The sequence below is a fragment of the Chlorocebus sabaeus genome, chromosome 11 (assembly GCF_047675955.1).
Source record: "Chlorocebus sabaeus isolate Y175 chromosome 11, mChlSab1.0.hap1, whole genome shotgun sequence".
In the NCBI taxonomy this organism is placed as follows: domain Eukaryota; kingdom Metazoa; phylum Chordata; class Mammalia; order Primates; family Cercopithecidae; genus Chlorocebus; species Chlorocebus sabaeus.
In genome coordinates this window covers 81374010-81391461 of record NC_132914.1, presented here as the reverse complement: position 1 = coordinate 81391461, position 17452 = coordinate 81374010, and the positions used below count along the sequence as shown (strand labels likewise).

Below are 17452 nucleotides of genomic sequence, written 5' to 3'. Positions count from 1 at the left end.
GTATTCCTACCTATTGTATTCTTTCTGTAGCAATTGTAAATGGGATTGCATTCTTGATTTGGCTGTGGACTTAGACATTATTGATTTATAGAAATGTTGCTGATGTTTGTACATACTGTATGTACCCTGAAACATTGCTGAAATTGTTTATCAGTTCTAGGAGCCTCTGAGCAGAGTATGGGGTTTTCTAGGTATAGAATTTTATCACCTGTGAAGATAGTTTGGCTTTCTCTCATCATATTTGGATGGCTTTTATTTCTTTCTCTTGCGTGCTTGCTCTGGCTAAGACTTACAGTACTATTTCCAATAGGAGTGGTGGGAAGGAGCATCTTCATGCTGTGCCAGTTCTCAAGGGGAATGCTTCCAGCTTTTACCTTTCAGTATGATGTTCATGGTGGGGGGCAGGTTTGTCATACGTGCCTCTGTTTATTTTGAGGCATGTTTCTTTGATGTCTAGTTTATTGAGGGATTTTAACATGAAGGAATCACATTTTATTGAATGCCTTTTCTGCTTCTATTGAGATGATCATGTGTTTTTTTGTTTTAATTCTATGTAATAAATCACATTTATTGATTTGTGTATGTTGGACTAACCTTGCATCCCAGGAATAAAGTCTATTTCATTGTGGTGGATTGGCTTTCTAATGTGCTATTGGATTCAGTTTGCTTGTATTTTTTGAGGATTTTTACATATATGTTCATCAGGGATATTGGCCTGAAGTTTGCTTTTCTCACTGTGTCTGCTAGGTTTTGATATCAGCATGATGCTGGCCTCATATAGTAAGTTAGAGAGGAGTTATGTTTTCTCAGTTTTTTGGAATAGTTTCAGTAGAATTGTACCAGCTCTTTTTCATTTGTCTGCTAGAATTTGGATGTGAATCCATCTGATCCACGGCCTTTTTTGGTTGGTAAGCTTTTTATTACTGATTCAATTTTGGAACTTATTATTGGTCTATTCAGGGTTTCAAGTTATTCCGGGTTTAATCTTGGGAGTTACATGTTTGCAGGAATGTATCCATTTCTTCTCTATTTTTAAAATTTGTGTGAATAGATATGTTCATAATATTCTGTTTATATTATATTATATTATATTATATTATATTATATTTCCATGGGGAGAGTGTTAACAACCCCTTTGCCATTTGTGTTTTTGTTCATTTGGATCTTCTTTCTTTGTTTCTTTATTATTCTAGCTTGCAGTCTATCAATCCTTTTTATACTTTGAAATAACCATTTTTGGTTCTGCTGCTCTTTCATACAGTTTTTCCTGTCTTATTTATTTATTTATTTTCAGTTTAGCTCTGATGTTGGTAATTTTTTTCTGCTAGCTTTGAGGTTTCTTTGCTATTGTTTTCTAGTTTTTCTGGGTGTGATGTTAGGTTGTTAGTTTGAGATCTTACTAGCTTTTTGAGGTGTATATTTAGTGCTATAAACTTTCCTCTTAAAAGTGCTTTAGTTGTGTCGTAGAGAATCTGGTATGTTTTACCTTTGCTTTCATTAGTTTCAAATATTTCTCAATTTCTGCCTTAATTTTATTGTTTACACAAAAGCCATTCAGCAAGACTTTTAATGTCAATGTAAATTGTATGGCTTTGAGACATCTTCTTGGTATTGATTTCTATTTTCATTGTGTTTTGCTCTGAGAGTGTGGCTGTATTCACTTCTAGTTTCTGAGTTACCTTGTAATTTTTCTTTTCTGCACAGTGGGTGACTACAAGTGTTATATTTAATTTGCAACATTTGGGGATTTTCCAGGTACTTGAAAAAATAGATTTTTGATACTGTCCCATTGTGATAACATATAATGTATGATTTAAATAATTTTTAATTTCTTGAGACATGTTTTATAGTTCATTATATACTCATCTTAATGAGTGTTCCATGTGTGGTGTGAAAGATTATGTGTTCTGCAGTTGTTGTGAGGGTTCTGCAGTTGTTGTGAGGGCATTGCATATGACAATTAGGATTAATGCTTGATAGAAAATACATTCTTACGAAGGTTTATCAAATTCGGGGAGAATGGTGCTGAAACCTGTAAAAGGTGCTGTGAATGAAACCTGTGTATGTGTGTATATGCAGTACACACACACACACACACACACACATATTCACACTTGTACTGAGACAGCTAGAATCAGTGAGGTAATAAAAGATTGAATAAGAATTAACATATACTAAGAGATATATTTGATTTTTTTTGTTTCTGAGTTTATAAAATCTACTGAAAAAAGTTCCATATTATTTATTATTTATTTATTTATTGGATGGGAAAAAACTGTACCTTAATGAAAAATAGTTATCTTTATTACTTTTGATGTTACCCAGTGAATGGGTCTTTTCTTTTTTAATGTTTTATTTCTGTTGGTTATTGGGGAACAGGTGGTGTTTGGTTATATAAGTAAGTTCTTTAGTGATGATTTGTGATATTTTTGTGCATCTATCACGTGAGCAGTATATACTGCACCATATTTGTACTCTTTTATCCCTCGCCCCCTTCTCACCCTTTCCCTATGAGTCCCTAAAGTCCATTGTGTAACTCTTATGCCTGTTCATCCTCATAGCTTGGCTCCTACTTAGGTGTGAGCACAGATGATGTTTGATTTTCCATTCATGAGTTACTTTACTTAGAATAATAGTCTCCAATCTCATTCATAGATAGATAGATAGATCACAGTTTCTTTATCTACTCTTTGATGGATAGGCATTTGAGTTGGTTCCACATTTTTGCAATTGCAAATTGTGTTGCTGTATACATGCATGTGCAAGTATATTTTTTATTATCTCAAAGTATGTGTTCTTGAAAATTGTTTTTCATGAAAAACTGAAAATTTTAACATAATATCTCAGCCTGAAACAATGATTAAATATAATATTTGAAAACTAATAATTTTTTTAGTGTGTGGTCAATTTGATTTCAATATTACTTTGTTAATTTTCATAAAGTTTAGTTTTTTATAATTGTAACATTTTAATGTATGTTTACATTAATATTTTATTTTATATTGCAATCAATATCTTTTTATATGTGATTTATACCAACTTTGTCATTTTTAATTTGAATATTCTTGTTCTTTTAATTTGTCTTTTATAAAATGCCTATTTCATTTTAGCCAGACTCTAATTTCTAAATTTTATTGAAATTAATGAGAAATGCAAATCAAAACCACAATGAGATACCATCTCACACCAGTTAGAATGGCAATCATTAAAAAGTCAGGAAACAACAGGTGCTGGAGATGATATGGAGAAATAGGAACACTTTTACACTGTTGGTGGGATTGTAAACTAGTTCAACCATTATGGAAAACAGTATGGAAATTCCTCAAGGATCTAGAACTAGAAGTACCATATGACCCAGCCATCCCATTACTGGGTATATACCCAAAGGATTATAAATCATGCTGCAATAAAGACACATGCACACGTATGTTCATTGAGGCACTATTCACAATAGCAAAGACTTGGAAACCACCCAAATGTCCATCAGTGATAGACTAAATTAAGAAAATGTGGCACATATACACCATGGAATACTATGCAGCCATAAAAAAGGATGAGTTTGTGTCCTTTGTAGGGACATGAATGCAGTTGGAAACCATCATTCTCAGCAAGCTATCACAAGAACAGAAAACCAAACACCCCATGTTCTCATTCATAGGTGGGAACTGAACAATAAGATCACCTGGAAGGGGAGCATAACACACTGGGGCCTATTATGGGGAGGGGGGAGGAGGGAGGGATGGCATTGGGAGTTATACCTGATGTAAATGACCAGTTGATGGGTGCTGATGAGTTGGTGGGTGCAGCACACCAACATGGCACAGGTATACATATGTAACAAACCTGCATGTTGTGCACATATACCCTAGAACTTAAAATATAATAATAATAAAAAAGGTTTTTTAAAAAGTGGGTTTTTGTTTGTTTTATTGACCCACTTAAGTTTTATTTTTCTTAAGTATTATTATGAAACTTGTGGTCAGATTGGTTATTCTATCGGTTTTCTGGTACAATAATATTAAAACAGGGTTGGTCTCATTTTTGCATTCTAAAAATCATTTAGCAAAACACTAAGTCAATGAATAAAGCTACCCCATATTTAGAAAGTCATTGTTTAATCATAATTCTTACTCCAGTAGTAAAAATATTAATACATAAAATTAATGCACTTTTATTGTAGTAATACATACATATCTTATTTGCATATACATGTTTTTTTCAACTAACAGATTAGGTAGAACATTATAGCCTACATTAATAGAATATAACTACTAACTTGGCAATGATTCCTACGTCTTGTGGTTACGGATCTGGTCTCCATCATCGTTATCCTACTGTACTCTCTCTGACAGCCCGTAATACAAGATAGATTTAACAGCCTGCTTTAAACCTATGGAATGTGTTTTTCCAAGCATAAGTACCAGCATCTAAGTCTACCTCCCCAGCAAATTCTGGTCAGTATTTGATTAATTGTTTGGCTCACAGGTTGATTAGTCAGCCTCTGCTACAGGTATGTCTCATATTCTAATGCTATTTTTATGGCATCCTAATGATTAAAATAATTTTCTTTCTTTTATACAACTTATGTTTTATTCATACTGATTGACAAATAATTTACCTCATTTAATTTTGTTTGACATTTTGTCAAGACCTCTCTGTACTTCACAAACCTTCAGCAGTATGAAAAATTTGTATTGTGACACCATGGCTAGTGTAAATAGTTTTTATGTGTACGTTTACATCAAGTAAATAAGGGGAACCATTATTGCCAAGGAAATTCAGATGGATTCTGAATTGCAATAGAAAAACTATTTCTCTACCTATCAAAAATTAGATTTAGACTTGACTCTTATGTATATATGTGGTACACACACATATTATATATACTGTATTATATATCATATGCAAATATAAAACATATATACTATATACATACTTCATAAATTAGTTCATTACAAAGAATTTGGAAAATATAAAGAAAATATTAATATTTTAGGTACCTGTATCTAATCCTGGTTTAACTCTTACTAGAAGTGTGGGATTGAGAGAATAATCCCTTATAACATTAAAATGGAAATGATACTAGTACATTGCTCATATAACTACTAAGAGGCATACATTAATATTTTTATATTTGTGCACCCAAATAATTATTAAAATTTCCTTTTAAAACAAAATAATAAAGGTGATGAGATATATATGTAATTATGTTCCTGTGCTAGTCTTTATAATAGCCTATAAAAGGTCATGTCTGATTTATCCATATGTATAGCATCTAAACATACCACACTGTAGTGCATGTAGGAGGTTCTCAATTTATTGAAAGAGTGAATAAATACAAGTGCTTTCTGACTAAATAAATGTTATCGAAAAATTTTTAGCTTTTGGCCTTTTGAAGAGGCTGTTTTCCTCGCTGACTTTAAATAATCAAAATAATCAAGCTGCCATGTTGTGAACTTCCCTTTGGAGAGAACCACATGTCAAAAAAACTAAAGGCACCATCTAGCCACAGTCAGCAAGTATCCGGAGTAGGCATGCTGGTATCCTACAATACACTACAAGTTACCGCAAGCCATGCGAGCTTGGGAACAGATCACAAAATGGAAAAAGAGTAGATGAGTCTAAACATGCAGGGCATGCTAAGGTCATGTATTTAAGTTTAACAAGTTTTGAATTTGCCATTTTGTCAATACATAAAAATAGAAGACTCATAGCTGGGAATGTACTTTCGGAATATTACTGATGAAAGATGAAGAATGTTTAAGGACCGTACCAAGTAAGAGGGAAAACTACTGTCTTCTGTAAAAATAACAATGAGATGGTTAAGACTCTGAATCTGGAAACTGAATATGGAGAAAGGAAAATAAAGAATGTTATGAAACTAAATTTGTGCTATTATATGCCAGAATAAACACTCAAAAGCTAATTTCAAGCTGACACCAGAGTAACATCCTGACATAGCTCTTGTCCTGGTGTGCTAGAGTTCTCGATGAATCTACTGGTCTTGATTCACTGGCAAAGACAGTCAGTGGCTATGTCAGTACAAGTATCTAAAACATAGCCTACCTAGATCCCAGAAGGTGTGGGTTGGGAGTTGGTGCCTGCTATGGTGTACTATAAGCCCTTTCTCTGTTCTAGGCCTACTATAATGTTCTGTCTGGGGAAGAAAAATTTCCCAAAGCAGCCTATCATCATGAAAGCCAGTTTTTCAGCAGAAGAGCTGAGGAGAAGATTTCTTTATGAGTATGGGGCTTGTCTCAGTTACTTAAAGTCACATGGAGGGAGGTTTATTAAATGTTAAATGCTTTTTAAAAATAGCTGATGTAGAAAATTTGATCATTTACATTATCAAAAAATAATGAAGTATCAATCTATTAAAGATGTGTAGATCTTTAAAAGACAGAAATGACAAAACTTTATGAAGAAATGTAAAAGATGATGGAGATAAAAGAAAATCTGAAAATCGAATTATGTTTGAGTATAAGAGGCTCAACATCGTGAACATTAGAGTTTGTCTAAAATACAATCTACAGAGCCGGTCTCACTCCAAAAATGTTGATATGGTTTTAAAACGAACTTCTCAAGAATAATTAGAATGGGCATAACTAATACTATTTATTTATTTATTTATTTATTTATTTTTGGAACGGAGTCTCGCTCAGTCACCCAGGCTGGAGTGCAGTGGCGCCATTTCGGCTCACTGCAAGCTCCGCCTCCCAGGCTCACACCATTCTCCTGCCTCAGCCTCCCAAGTAGCTGGGACTACAGGCGCCCGCCACTGCGCCCGGCTAATTTTTTGTATTTTTAGTAGAGACGGGGTTTCACCGTGTTAGCCAGGATGGTCTCGATCTCCTGACCACGTGATCCGCCCGTCTTGGCTTCCCAAAGTGCTGGGATTACAGGCGTGAGCCACCGCGCCTGGCCAACCAATACAATTTTAAACAAGGTGGATGAATAAATTGTGTCAGTACCAGGATATATTATGTAGTTATACTAATTGTAGTAAAGTATATTGTCATTGGAATAGATAAATGGACCAATTGGACATAATAGAGAGCTCAGACACAGATTCACACAATTCTGGAAAGTTTATATGTGACAGAAGATTTAAGAATTCAGCTGGAAAATTATAGACTAAACACAAATGGTGATGAGACAACTAGTCTTCTTGTGAATATAGTAATAAGCAGATCTCAATGTTGCTGAAAGTAAACTCCAGGGGTATTAGATAATTAAATGTGAAAATAAAGATGTTAACTACTTAAAAAGGATATATAGGGAAATATATTAATACCCTGGTAGCAACAAAGAATTCCTAGAGACATTGAAAAAAAAAAAAAAACAAAAACAAAACATAAAACAAATAGGCTAATGAATTTAAATATGCCAAAATGAATATATTCTCTACATTATAAGGCAGCAGTCAAGTAAAATACATTTTATCATATATATGCAAAATAGAATTAGTATCCATGAAATGTGCTAATAAATAGAAAACATTTTTAAGTCTATTAAACTTAGTAGGCACTACATAAATGTTAGTTATAATTATTCTTTTATGAATATATAAAGAGCTTCTTAAAGTCATAATAAAATAATCTAAGAAGCATCAACTTTATATAAAAGTGAGCAAAGAATATGAATAGCAATTTGCAAAAAGAAAAATAAAATGGCCAATAAGTATGTTGTAGTCTCATTAGTAATCAGGGAAATACAGGTATCATTTCTATCCAGTGGACTCGGAAAAATCAAAAAAATCAAAACAATTTTATTGTATTTTATCAAGACAAGGTCATGTTCTTTCCCCTTGGCTGGAGTTAAGGGGTGTGACCATTGCTCACTTCAGCCTAGAAATCCATGTGATCCTTCTGCCTCAGTCTCCCAAATAGCTGGGACTAAAGGTACATGCCACTGCACCTGGCTTTATTTTTATTTTTATTTTTTTAGACATGGGGTCTCACTCTGTTGCCCACGCTGGTCTTGAACTCCTGGTCTCAAGCAATTTTTCTGGCTCAGCCTCTCAAAGTGCTAAGATTAAAGGCATGAGGCTGGCAAAACAATTCTTAAGAACAGTTGTTAATAAGATTGAGGGACAATGGAAAGCTCATTAATTATAGGAAATAAAAATTGATTCAACCATTCTCTAAAGCTATTTAACAAAAGCTTAGGAAAACTGAAAACTAACATACTCTATACCCTAGTGATCTAACTACTGGTAAATACTATATATAGTTTTAATACATATGCACAATGTGACATTTATAAGAATATTGTTATGTTTTTCAACATTTAAAAATTAGAATTAATCTAAATATTCTGTAAAATTCAAATGGGCAGATGATGTTCTGTTTATAATATGACATATCACAACCAATAAACTAGAGATACAGGTATCAACAGTAACAAATTTCAAAAACATAATATGTGAAAAAATTCAGGCAGTATATACAATGTCGTACCTTTTATACAAAATTTTAAAATATATAAGCCAGTGTTATATAATTGTAAATAATGAAAATAAATAATAAATTTAAAGTAAAAACATCAAATTCAGAAAAGCAGGTACTCAAGAGATGAAAAGATGGGCTTATGATCAGAACAATATATATAGAGAGAAGTCTATATATATAAGTAAATATATATATAGAAGTCTTCAACTTTTAAAGCTATAATTTATTTAAAATAGAAAAATGAATCTGAGTTAAACACAGCAAGAGATTAAGATCTGACTATCCATACAAAAAGAAATATATATATTTGTTGTATTTTTCTAATAGTTAATGTATGCTTAAAATATTTTATAATAATTACAGAAGAAAAGAGTTGATAAATGTAGAAAGATAAGCCTAACCTTGACAATTGTTAGATTTGTTGTAAGGGAGAACAGACAAGCAAGGTCAAAGAAGATTGAGAGAATAGGACAATAATTCTGTCATAAACAGGAAAGGGGGATTCAAGAAGAAGAGGTTTTCTGGAGAAATAATACATTCAGTTTGCCAGGAAAAAGTTTCAGGTACATCGAATATCTATAGTTAGTAATACATACCAGGAATTGAATATAGAGACAGATAGGATATAAGATGCAGTTCTGGAGGTTATCAATGTAGAAACTATACAATTAGATGAGGGTAAGGGAGTAATTGAAAAGAAGCAAAACTCCTTTGAAAATTATTATTTGCATATGGCAATCCAAAATTGCCAACAAAATTAGACATAAACACAATAATAAATAAGAAAGGCATTATCAAGATATAATTTAAAGAATATGCAACAGTGTATGGACTTGTAGGAGTGAGGCAAGCTTGGTTGAGAGAAAATCAAGGAAGAAAGAGGATTCAAGAATAAGTAGAAGATCACATGCCTAAGGATATCACTTTCTCTAGTGATTTTTATTTGTGGGTCCTTCCAATTATTCCTTCTTTTATACATTAAGGCAGCAAGGAAAGCTTTGAAATCCAAGTATACAGTGACAGCTTTATAAAATGCAATGTGAAGGAAGGATTACTCTGACACCTTCATACTTCAAATCAATTTGTTTCTAGTAGAAGTAAAGAATTTTGTTAGCTACATATGGCTTTATGGAAAAAGTGTTGCAGATATGTAGTAAGCTCTTCTGTGGTTTTGGCATCTAATAGCATAGCATTTATTTCTACTCTACCTTCAGTCTTTACTTAAAATATTACATTTTCATTTCTATATACTCCAGTTAAATTTGTTCTGACATAACTTTCTAACTAAAGGTGGCCACATGAGTTCTTATGGTTAAACAGTAATGTGATAACATTTTTACTCTTTAAATGTAATATTTACTAAGATGAATAATCAGTTTTGACAGTAAAATAAATTTGTGTATGAAGAAAATACACAATGCCTAGACATTGTTTATTGAGTAGTTAAAAAGGAAAAGAAATGTAGGAGCTATTCATCTATTTCAAGGTGTAAGACTAAGAAAAGAAAAATACCCTCAAAAAAAAAAAAAAAATAGAAGAGGGGAAATTATAGAAATAAAAATAATAATAAATGTAGATCAAAGCCAGTGAATAAAACTCATCAAATAAACAATTGTTTTTAAGATGTGTTTACTGTCACAAAAAGATGTAAAATGGGGAACCTAAGTTTAGAAATGTAATTATAGACCAATCACAGTAATGAAAACAGATGCCAAAAAAAAAAAAAAAAAAAAAAAAAAACCACTAAATACAATCACAACAAAAACCCTAAATCTAAAAATATAAAATAGAGCAAATTCAGGGGGGAAAAAAAACCCCTAAAAAGTAGCAAAGCCTGACATCACCATAGTGGTTTTCTCCAGATGTGATGAGAAAAAAAATGCTTTCACACTAGATGATATTAACTGACCCATTAACAGCAAAAGAAAGAGACCAAGTAGTTATTTCAATATGTTCAGAAAAAAGTAATTAGATAATTTCAAAATGTATTGAAGATAAAAACACTTCACAAATCAGCAGATAAATCAGTTAATTTGCTAAAGTGACTACCATAATCCTATATGTAGAGTTAATAGAGAACAATATGAAACCACTTTTTCCTCTCATCACATCTGGGAAAAATCACGGTCATTGCTTTGTTGTCTTGTAGATTTTTTTTTTCTAAATTTGTTTTGCTTTTTAGATTGAGGGTTTTGTTGTAATTTTATTTAGTATTTTTGTGTCTGTTTTCATTACTGAGATCAGTCTGTAATTACATTTCTAAACTTGGGTTCCACATTTTACATATTCTTGTGTGAGTACACAAATCTCCAAAAAAAAGTTTATTTGTTGAATTTTATTCACTGGCTTTGATCTACATTTATTATTGTATTGCTATAATTACTTCTACTTTTTTGGTCTTTTTTTATTGTTCTTAGTCTTACACCTTGAAATAGATTATTAGTTCCTACATTTTCTTTCTTTCCTTTTTTAATACTCTATGAGCAATGTCTAAAATATTATATATGAGATAAAAATTTAAAAACTTCCCTTTAAAATAAACAACAACAAAAAAAAAATCAGAGAGAATGACCATTGCCACTGATTCTGCCTAATGTTCTCCAAGTGTTTGCTAATGAAAAAAAAAAAAAAATATATATATATGTAAATAAAGGTTCAGGAAAAAATCACTGTTTACTAAGATATCTCAGTGTGTTCCTCATTGTCTTACACATTTTGTTGCTAATATAAAAGATGCCTTTCTAAGTCTTATTTTCTGTTTTATATGGGTGTACAAACATGCAAATAATTTCTGAAATTTTATCCCTTTTCATCTATTTTCTATATTTTTCAAGATTTCTCAGTATGCAGTGTTATGTATAGAAAATTTAAGTTATAAATTCTCCCCAAAATAATCTATTAGGATTTCTCCAGGATTTTAAATAGCCTTTGAGATAATCACTCTAGAGTGTACTTGAATGAATTATACAAGAAGAGACTTCGTTTTCTTGAAGATAATTAAATTGAGAGACTATTCAGAAAATCATGGACCCCCATTATCTATTTTAACATATGTTTTTTTCAATTTAGCAGAAATATCTCTGAATATAAGTGAATATTTCCTGGGCTTTCTTATAATTATAGGTGATTAAATTCTGTTAAGTGGGACTTAACTGTTAATGGAAGTATTAATGGTATATGTTACCTCTAGTATCCACCCTTAATGGCAGAGACAATGCTTCTTTCCTCCTGGATTCTCTTCTGAGTCTAGAATTTGAATTCATTACTAGGACCGAAGCATGAAGAAGAAACCAGATATTGACTTTGGTACCAAAACCAGGTAGTAACACCCTAGGTCCTAATGCTTGTGGAGCTGATTTACTAATTCTAGTCTATCCATTACCTATTTATGTGTGAGAAAAATTTGTGTTTAATTCACATAAATTTTGAAATTTTATTTTTCACTTACAACTGAATTATATCCTGTATAATACAGGTGTCGTATCTTATAAGAAACGAAGGCCTATCACAAGAGCATCATAATGAAGACAGTGTATTGCTGAATTAGAAATAAGTAAATTTGCTAATGTATTACCTAAATCACATAGATCCTTAAAGTAGACCTACAATAAAAATGAGAAATATGTATATTTTAACAGTCATACTGCATATCAATGGGGAACACAGGTTTAATCAATAATTGTGCTAGGAAAATAGTGTTCCCAGTATTACTATATTCTATTGCAAACAATGTTAACTATGTTTTGAAGACTGGGCCATATATCAGATGAGGGGAAGGAAATTATTTGTTGAACAACTTGAAGATATGAAGAATACTTGTTTTTTAAATTAGAAGACTGAAAGTTTAAAGGCAGTGATATTTTACTTCTGTCTCATTGTTCATTGTCCTATATTACAATTATTTAGATAAGTTATTTCTTTCATTTGAGTATTTTTCCTAAAGGGTGAATTTGTCTATCTATACCCCAATGGCATGCTGTTTTATGCAAAATATTCATACTCATAAATATTTATAAAGTAGTGTTTTTATGTAATTGTTGCGGAGCAGCAATTATTTTAACCTAATATAGCTTTATATTTTATATATATCAGCCTTCCCTGACTTGACTTGATTACTGAGACTTCTCCTTGAGAGATTGGATGATTTCTTCATTTCTGATTCTGGAAACCTAAGGGTTAGGCTCTGGATTTTAGGGGATACACAAATATGGTTAAAATACTCTACAAAAACCCTTATTTGAGATAGCCCCCACACACTTTTCTGAGGCAGTCATACATTTCCTCTTTTTTTTTTTTCCATTTTATCACTTGAAAAAAATGTCCTGCATACGTGGAGCAAATCTTACCTTTCTGGATAAACATTATGGTCTACTAAGAGCCATATTAATCTCAAAATTCAATTTTCTTTTCAATGAATAGTAAGGATAAGACGATGGATTGACATTGTATTTATCTATAATCATTACAGGAATTTATGGGTAAATAATATAGATCAAGTGCCAAAATTCTCAATGAATACAGGAGGTTTTCTGAGAGGTGTGGTGACATATATATTTAAACACAGGAAATATAATTTATCTATCAGGATGGTGAGTAAATGCTATAAAAATAGACAATGACCACAAACTATTTTCATACATAACCAGAATGTTAATAACCTTTCATAACAATGTTACACAATTTTTTTAAACAAAAATACGTGATGGAATATAAAATACTTGGTAAATTCAAAGGTTGAAATTATGGGTAAGCCTATTCCTTAACTGTTTTTTATTGTATTTAAGGCATGTGTATTATAAAGTATAAAAGTAAGATATATAAATCTAAGAACCAAATTATTTTTTGAGAAATTTTGGTTAGGACAGAATATCTTATGGCTGACTACTGGGTGTCCCCAGTACATGCTCTCCCTTCTTGCAAACATGTGGGTATTATCTGCTCTTCAAAATATTACATTTTCAGCCTTCTGTAGCTCCACATACCCCTGAGATTAAGTATTTTTCACTCCTATAGTTGTTGAGTTTAAGTGATGATTACCACTTCCAGGACTCAACTTGAAAAAATTTGCCATGCATTCCTGTGGCCCTCTCTCCCTTCCTTCTGTCTGGATGATGGCGCAACTTAGATCAACACCTTTTGACTCCAAGTTGAAAGCCAAGTTTTGAAGCCATCAGTACTACCCTATCAAACCTGGTTCCTGTCCATTAGGATTAGTGGAAGTAAATGTATACTTTCTATGCACTGATTTAGAGGTCCCTTTCTCTTTTCTGGTTAACAGAAGCTTATCTTATACTCTAGTTAATACATATGTCAAACCTTACTGATGGTGGTGGTGGCCCATCTGCAGCAGCTGCTGCAGGGATGCCAGATGCAGCAGGGGAGGCATGGCTGGGGCTGCACCCTCCATGGACCTGGTAGGGGCCAGGAACAGACGGCAACCCTGCTCTCTACCAAGTTGGCGGGGCTGGAGCCCCACATTCCCAGGTTCACCTGAAGCCACCCAGCTATGTCTCCAGACCTGGACATCCTTGCACTCTCAGCTGGGCCCAGGAAGCCCCTTTCCCTCGAAGGCGTGAAAGTGCCTTCTCCTGCTATCTGGCTTTTGCCCGCTCCCTGTATCCAAATGGGGGTGGAACAAAGTGTGGCCAAGTTAGAAAAGCTGTTGTGACCCGGCCAGGTGTGTGCTGATCCCGGGTAATGCTGACACACCAGCCCCCTTCTGCCTCTGCCCCCTCCAGACTTTGGGCGCTGATGAACATGGGAGGGAGGTTGAGGGAGGCCTGAGGGCAGCTGGGAGTGGGCCTACAGCTGACCCTCAGCACTAACAACCTGGGCATTGTGGGTGGCATGTTGATAGTGGTAGTAGGTAGGCAGGCTCCTAGGTAGAAAGGGGCAGGTCCCGGTGAAACCCCACCTTCAAGCCAGGGATGGCCTGAAGCCTGGGGCCCGGGCTGCCAGTTCTGGGTGGAGTCTACAGCCCAGAGTGAGAAATTATGGTGCTTTTTCTGGGCCCACTCATGGCTATCCATGGACCAAACAGCATGTACTTCCTCTCTTCTAAGGCCATAAAAACCCCAGACTCAGCCAGACTCAAACAGATGTTGGGATGACCTGCCTGCAGAAAGGAGCTACCCACTTCCGGTATCCTGAGAGTTTTACTGTCACTCAATGAAGCTCCTCTCCACCTTGCTTACCCTCCAGTTGTCTACATACCTTATTCTTTCTGGACACAGAACAGACACTTGGGACCTGCTGATTGGTGGGATTGGAAGAGTTATAACACAATCAGGGCTGAAACAGCACCCCCCTACCCCGTCCAGTTACCACACTGCAAGCAACTAGGAGAGACATTCTGCAGCCCTTTGAAGAGCCCAGACCTAGGGCTTCCCCGAGCCAAGGCTCTGACACCCTCTTTGAGGCTCTGTGGTTTCTGGCATCCCCAAGCTTCCAGGTGTCACTGTGTTCCCCTCATCCAGATGCAGTGCCTGCAGCAGAATCTTTGTGTGGTACATCTGGTCCAGCCACAGCCTTGCATGGAGCTAGCACCTATGCCAGCACCTGGAGCTGCCTGCCCTGCCACCGCAGCTGGTGTGCCTGGCTGTGTGCAGTGGCTAGACCCTGCACTCACTTGCTCACACTTGCCTTGCTGCTCTGTGCCTGGCCTGCCTTTGGCAGATGTGTGATTCAGGCCAGTAGCATGAGCTGAGTGCAGCCTGCCCAGACGAGGGGGCAGAACAAATCCAGCAGGCACAAGCAACACTCAGGCAAAGGTGCCACTGGCCACAGAAGTATCTGGCTGATGAAGCAACACCCCAAGGATCATGTGTCATTATCACTTATTAACTATTTCCTGACAGCTTAAGCTAACATGACAATAGTTTAATCCTTAAATATTATTTGACTTCAGATTTAGGTTCACTATTAGAATCAGAATATTCTCCCCAAATATATTGTTCGCTTATTTGAAACTTAAAACTGAAGCATTGCATTGTAATATTTCTACCTGAAAATATTCTGTTCGACTAGCTGGAAATGGGCTTTAAAATCTCGTGAGGATTTCTTTAGGCTGACAATATAAATAAGACAGAAGTTTCTAGTCAGCACAAGAATGAAGTTCTCACTATTAACCGCATTACTATTTGTTTATATTGGATCACCGCTAAAATAACCTTATTTCTAAAACTATTTTCCACTTCTGTTAGCCATTCTTGTAATTTTCTTGGAAAATGAACAATGTGTTATGTATGAAAAAGCCACTACATTAAGGACAGAAGTAAAGTTTCAGATTCCACAATTATTGTAGATAGAGTTCCAATGACTACACCTAAAATCCCTCTTACATTGCAGTGTAATTCAACAACTGAATTGTGGTGGTTCTTGCAAGGAATAAAAATGTTGAATAATATATATTCTCACCTTAAACAATTTCTAATTTCTGAGAAAGGCTAAAGCCCTGTTAAATATTGGTTAATGGTGCATTATACACATGGAAATATATACACACTCCCAGTTTCAAAGAGACATAAATTCTGGTATTATCACATACCAGAGGAATACCAAGCAAGTATAAAAGAGGAAACAGTCATGCCCTATATGCTGTGCTTCTCATTTGCACTTCTAAATATCCGTCTAATGATCTTTTTCTCACACTGGATTATGAGTTCCATGAAGGCAAGGAACTTATCTGATCACGAAATTCTCATTGTCTAGTATACAGCAGCTGATTAATAAATATCTGTTCTCTAATGATTTATTCTTCATGGCAACTGGTTTGCTTTTATTTACAATCACTGTAAAGGCTGAAATTGAATATATTGATTTTTTTTTTTGTATTGGGTACTAGGACACTTGAAATTGGCTATATGAACCACTCTAGCAAAGAATAAAAAATTGTGGGTATTTTGTGGTATACTGTCTCCCTTGTCTCTTAATGTCTTCCCTATTGCTTTACTTCTTCACCACTCTGCCACTTAAATTTAATTATTTAATACATAGAGTCTCTATACTCTTTTTGGAATGAAGTACAGGTACATATAAAAATTTAAACAAAATAAACACACAAAATCAAACTGGTTTTAGAAATACCTTGACAGAATACAGACAAAAAATAGTTTTTCTTCAATCACTGGCTTCAACTGAACTACATTCTGTCTCTTAAAGAGAACCGTGGAAGACCTCATTGCTCCCCAGTCATAATTATTGCAAAAGTCCAACATAGCACAGTGCAATTTAAGATTTTGATTTTTAGTTTAACTTCCACATTTTCCCCTTTTCTATCTTGAATATTGGCCTGGCCTTTGCCTGAGTTTCTTGAAGTCAGGGGTTGTGGGTTGTGGGGTTTCTTTTTTTTTTCTCCCTTTCCTTGTGACCCATAGGATGTTAAGAGGCTTTTCTAGATTTTCCCATGTAGAAAGCTTTGTAAGTTTTGAGTAAAATTTTACCCAAGCACTTTGAACCAATAATATTTAAAAATGACTAAGAGACAGAGTTAGTTCTACTATATTCTACACATGGCGAACATCTTAAAGCAATGTATGAGTGGTAGATTACAAAAAATGGGTCATGATTCTTCTCACCCATCTTATGCAAATCCCTTTCAAATGAAACTCTGCAGTCTTTTCCACTTAAAGGTAAAACCTTTCTCCATACGTTGAATCTGAGAGGCATTGAAACTCGCTTATTCCAGTAGGATTTCTCTTGGGAACCTGGTGGAGACAGTATTTGAACAAGGTCAGGCTACCCTGATAGATGATGAGAGACATATGGCTAGTTGCTCTTACTGCTCTAGCTGACACAATGCCAACCATCACATATATAAATAAGGGCATTGTAGGCCCACCTCTCTCAGCCATCCTGCAACTAGCTGGCATCTGACCACAGATGTATTAGAGGATCCCGCCAAGAACAAAAGAAATTATTTGCTGAAGCACAAATTGCCAAACCACAAAATTGCAAGTTAAATTGATAGTGCTTGTTTTAAGCCACCATGTTTGAGTTGGTTT

General features: G+C 34.4%; 1 non-coding gene across 1 annotated transcript; it reads left to right on the top strand.

Annotated features, from left to right (window-relative positions):
- The first annotated feature begins 5932 nt into the window (after positions 1-5932).
- LOC119624046 (small nucleolar RNA SNORA3/SNORA45 family) lies at positions 5933-6061 on the top strand. The gene has a single exon (XR_005240135.1). It is a non-coding gene; the product is annotated as a small nucleolar RNA SNORA3/SNORA45 family (small nucleolar RNA).
- The last annotated feature ends 11391 nt before the right edge of the window (positions 6062-17452 follow it).